Below are 6,043 nucleotides of genomic sequence, written 5' to 3'. Positions count from 1 at the left end.
AGTAGTGATTGCGACAGCTGCAGCAGCAGCAGCAGCAGCAACAGCAGCGTTGGTGTTAGTGTTGGTTTTGGCGATTTTGGTGCTATTGATGTTAGTAATTTTGGAATATTTTGCTGGTAAATTAGTCGCATGTATTCGCTATTTTCATGAGAGGTAAGTTTTCTTTTTTTTTTTTTTGTGTTTTTCTCCCTGGAATTGGTCTGGTGGGGTTACTACTGCTACTGCTGATAGCGATGGTGATGGGGGTGTAACAGACTGTTCTCTTTGCTTTAACTTTAGTGGTTATGAAGGTGTTGGTGCTGTTGGTGTTGATGTTCGTACTGGGGCTGATGGTAGTAGTGGATTCTGAGAATGTTTAAGATATTAATTATTGTTGCTCTGAAGTTGGTTCCACAGAAGAGCGACAAACTGTTCGTTTGACATGGGCAGTCATTAATTATCTAGCAATGAGGGTCAGACAGGAGATTTATCAGCACCATTTACACTCGGTTCCTATCAGCATAGTGCTGTGTGTGTGTAAATAACAACAACTGTCAGAGAAGAGACATGAAATAGAAAATAGCAGTAACAATGACTGCAGCTGCAACAGCAGCATTAATCGTATTAAAATAACAAGTACATTAGAAGAGCATTGCAAATATCAAATACCAAGCCCACCCACTGGTTATATCAGATAAAGTTATCACAAGAACCTCACCAAGCTATCAGTGTACCACACGCGATATTGACCTGATTGCATCAGAAACGTGGCACCGATCAGATCAAATACAACGTCCACAGCATGCTAACAACCACTTCAGACGCATCGAGTACATCAGACACACCATCAACTAAATCATATTGCTAGTCACGTAATCCACAGAAATTACGTATTACTCACAAGGCAAATAGCACCAGCCAATGGTAGAGCCTATGCGTGGTCGGAAGAACTGCTAGAAATAAAATAGTCACCAAATCTCTTATCATACATTTTAATAACCCTTACCTTAATATGATATTGTATAATGTAATACTACATATAATGATTACAAATTCTGGCACAAGGGGTAGGGATTAAGTCGATTACATTAACTCGTACTTAATTAATCGACTCTGAAAGGATGAAAAGTAAAGTCGACCTCGACAGAATTTGAAAACAGAACGTGAAGACGGACAAAATGACGCTTAGCACTTTGCCCGGCTTGCTAACGATTCTTCCATCTCGCTACCCTATATTATTATATATATTATATCAGGAAAAATAACGAGAATGTTACAGTTAGAAAGGTTTTCATCATACTGAAATAAAATTTGAATTATTATACCTTAATTGCATCGGCATTCTTACTCATTACTTAAGACACACAACAGCAACCTCAGAAAACACTTATTCTATTCACAGCACATTTACTTCAAATGCATCATTTTACTAAACACAACTGGCAGATCAGAAATCCTCAACCAACCATGCTAAAAGCAAATCATAAGGATCCGTCCTCTCACCTCGACTGTTTAACCTTTACTAACACCAGATCTGAACATCTCAACACAAATACATGGATCACATTGCAGTCACACCAGCATATCATTCTTCATGCACAGTTACAAATTATTACACCATTATATCTATTTCTATCTAGAAATCTACACGATACGAAAGAAGTTGGTACCAAATTTATCAATTCGCGTTCCTGCTTCTTACCTAGCCATCATTCTACTTACACACAAAACACAAATATACTACAAACTTTACGGTCTAGAAAGATAACAGGGTAAACGCCTTTAGTAGAAGTTGGGAAGGTGAAAAGGGGAAGTGAAGTATTGCATCGGAATAAAAGTAGAGGACACCAAGCGAAATTAAGAAAAATTAAGAAAAGTTACTAGAGGCCAAATGCACTTATGGACAAGACAGGAGGAAATTAAAAAGTAACAATTGAGAAAAGGAAAACGAAAAAATGAAAACATGAGACAGTGTGGAAAGGTAAGAGTTTTTAATAGATTACACAAACCTCAAATCACTCGAAGTAATTGGAACAATGCAGAAAACACCAAAAAGTTTCAAACATTTACAAAAAGTTTCCAAAAAATTTACAAAGATTTCCAAAAAATTCGCAGAGAATTCTCCACGAATTTCGGAAATCTTTTATTAAATCTTCAGTTATGAAGTTATAGAATTTAAAGTTTTAAAGTATTAAAGTTTAATGGTTTAAGACAGACAGACAGATAGACACAGAGAAAGATAGATAGATAGATAGATAGATAGATAGATAGATAGATAGATAGATAGATAGATAGATAGATAGATAGATAGGGCATACTAGTGACGTGTGATCTGCATATAACTTTGTTTCTAGCTGTTGAAGTTTAAATTTAAATTTACATTCGTTAGCGCATTCGGATCAAGGATACTTCATCAGACGTTCTGTGTTTTCTGTAGTGGTTATTGCCGGCGTTTGTCAAAGTAGTATATGAATCTCCATCCGTCTAGTTCATTCCGGCGGTTAAGGTTGAACGTCTTCTTTTTAATGAAATGTACCTCTTTTATTCGGAGATTGACTGCATCCGTTCTCTTTACCAGAATACGGGTAGAGAAATCCCCATCACAATGTCAGTGGTGTTAGAATACGTCGCTGGGTGGTGCGGTCTTGTGGATGTGTTCCTCTACTCTAACGTGAAGTTCTCGTTTTATAGATCCGATACATGTTTCCCTGCAAGAACACGTCATTTCGTACGCAACATGAAATTTAAAACATTGGTTCAAACAGCATGTGTCCAGTGTGTTGTTTGCGTGGGGTAGTACCTTAGGGAGTGGCCTTGTCTCGTGATTATGACAGGGAGATCAGGCCTTTTGATGCCGTTCCTTATCTTGTTTCCTATCTTCTCTTCATAGTATGGAAGGTTGACGTGTAGCCATTCATTATTTCTCCGTTTCTCTCTTTCTTCTTTTTTCTTTCCTTCCTTCATTGTTGATATTATTTCTGTTGTTGGTGGTGGCGGTGCTGTTGTCGCAGTGACTGTTGTTGTCGTTGTTTGTGTTGTTGTAGTCATTGTGGTTGTTGCACATTATACAAATTTTACAGCAAACGTAGAAGACATAACTACAAAAGCAAATTACAGCACAAAGATAATTTAAGATGATCTGTTCCGTTCAAATCCGAATTCTGTCCGTAGCTGCTACATTGCTTCTTTATGAAGATTAGAAGCTTTTCCGCTTTAGCCACATTCAGTTTAAGTCGTTTACAATTTTTGATGTATTTGGTAACATCATATCAAATGTCGTCACCAAATACCGGAAATAAACTGCAACATTATTATGTAAATCATATATTAGTTCTCTCCTGGACGATATAAATTCTCTCTGGGTCACCAGTCTTTTTCTATCCAATATAAACATACTATAAATACCACAAAACATTCGTATCGATACAGTTTCCATACGTACAACAATTACAGATCATCTGTTCAACAAAAGCGAAATTTCAAAACGGAAGACCAACTGTATATGTAAGTATATAGTTTGGTGTTGCAACAAACTACAAGCTTTACAATTCCAACATAGTATTCGCATGCACACTAATGGTAGAAAGTGCAGTGTAGCAACAGCTCTCCAGTTCCGAAACATTGCTCGTCTCTCATAAATTTGCAGTAACCCGAATTTATAGGAATACAGAGAGAACGAACAAGGCTGTCTATAATTGATCAATGTGCTAAAACTAGTAGAAAGTATCTCTGAAGCCGCATACAACATACTGGATATTGTGACCCTACATAATTTACTATGTCTAAAAATAAAATAGGACTGCCACGGTTGGAACAATCCTAGCCGTAGTTTTCGTAAAACAAAGCTGACTATAACATTTGTGAGGTAGTGTTCCATATTTCACACGATTTATATGCTTACGATGTCATGTGATTCAACCTAATGGTCAGGTGTTCAATACTATTTAAAGTAGTCATCTGTTCAATGAAAGGATCTTTGACATTCAGTTGAAGAAGACTTCCGGAGATAGGACGTCTTGCAATTACGACTTTGTTTTGGATAAATAGTTTATTGTGGCATTCCATTATCACTCTGGGTATAAATACATTATCAGGCGCGCCAAAAGGACGACTATATTTGAACGAATTGGCTCAGTGTACTTGAAATATTCACAAAGCTGCAATAGATATCCACAGGAAAAAGGTGATTCTAACATATATCAATACATTTTGTACCTGTATATGTGTGTGCTGGTGTATAAAACTAATGTCGCAATATGTGTGCATATGAGTGTGCTAATTAAACTGACATAGTTTATTACATGTGGATACAGGTTTGGCTGAATGGTTAAGGAAGTCATTTCGTTATCGTAATATCCCGTGTTCGATCTCAATGAGTAGCATCTTTGGTTATCATTTTAGTCTCTCCGATATGGTTACTACTAAATTATATATAGAGCACATACATATATACATACACACATACATATATATATATATATATATATATATATATATATATATATATATAGTTATATTCTGTTAAGAACGTAGTAGAGTACAGTATAAAGCTCGTCAATCTTCAGATTTAACCCAATCTGCTATTATACCTACTGCCAGATTTGCGTTGGGTATTTTGTAGAGCGTGAATGTATAATTGAATAAGTTGGAGTCAACATGAAGGAATACAGAGGAACATTTATTTGTAATCACTATAATTGTTTCCACGCAGAGTAGTTCTCTAGGTTCGCAGGTATTTGACTATGTAACCGTTTCCCTGCATTGTGAGATCTTGTGTTTACAGAACACAAAAGCAATATTTCTATATCACCTGATGAAACACAAGATCTCGTAATAGAGGGAAACGGTTACATAACTAAATACCTGCGAACCTGAAGAACTACATTGCGTGAAAACAATTTTAGTGATTACAAAGAAATGTTCCTCTCTACTCCTTCTTGTTGGTTCCAATTTATTTAATTACATATATTACTGCATTGAGTTAGAATATACTTTGAGCAAGTATATATTTTTACAAATGTTCTGTAAATTTCAAAACCTGTCAGCTACACAAACGACCTTCTCTACATCCATTAAACACACTATACTATAACATATTCAGAACATTACTTCAGAAAAGTATCTCCGTTCTCTTTCAGCATACAAAAGACAAATTTAGCTATGACAAAATGAGTATGACAAGACAAGATAAATCTGCCTCTTCAATTCTCCAGAAAAAAAAGGCTTCTACACATTGATAGAAAGATCAGAAATGCAACAAAATTTTAAAATATGTAGATCAAATGAAAGAGGATCGTGGAAAAAAATGGCACGTATAAAATTCATGAAACTCGACTAAATCTAAACCTCGACTTTAAATACTCTCTATAGAGATTGCAGTACGTTATTGAAGGATAGCTAGAGACCTAACATCAGAAGTATTATCAAGAAAATGCAAGATGCGAAAATCCTATTTCATCGACATTCTATTGAGTCAATAGCCAAGGTCTTTGTCAAATTTCAACTGAGGATCGAAACTTCATGTCAGAAAAAGTACCTGCGAAAAACATCAATTACCTGGCAAAAGCAGATATGTTAGACTCTTCGACTAGTTATAAAATCAAATTATGTTTCACAGTGCTAAATATGGAAGTCAAATTATAAAAATCATAAACCCGGATGCATACATTTGTATTCATTCAAATGTATATTTTTGTAGATAATTATATTATTTTGATTTAAAGAAACTGGCTCGGTTACTGTGTCTTAAAATATAAATATATTTATCTCCAATATATTTTCTTCTTCATAATCAGTACTCGATCTAATATCACGAGTGACAGACGTGTTTGGTAGTTGTAACATATTTTTGATTGGTAGGACAGTTTTAAAAAGAATCTGGAGCTTTAGTTAAAAGCTAAATGTAACAGCGGCAGATCAACATGATAAATTAGACGTCTTGCTTATAGATTTTTTTCATTTTCATTTCACTTACAAATGTTTCGGTTTCTTTACTAAATAAGGAAGAGAGAAGCAAAAGAAAAAAGTACATAAATACCAACCGCTACGTGTGTGTGTGTGTGTG

The sequence above is a fragment of the Octopus bimaculoides genome, chromosome 4 (assembly GCF_001194135.2).
Source record: "Octopus bimaculoides isolate UCB-OBI-ISO-001 chromosome 4, ASM119413v2, whole genome shotgun sequence".
NCBI classification, from domain to species: domain Eukaryota; kingdom Metazoa; phylum Mollusca; class Cephalopoda; order Octopoda; family Octopodidae; genus Octopus; species Octopus bimaculoides.
This window is presented reverse-complemented; position numbering follows the sequence as displayed.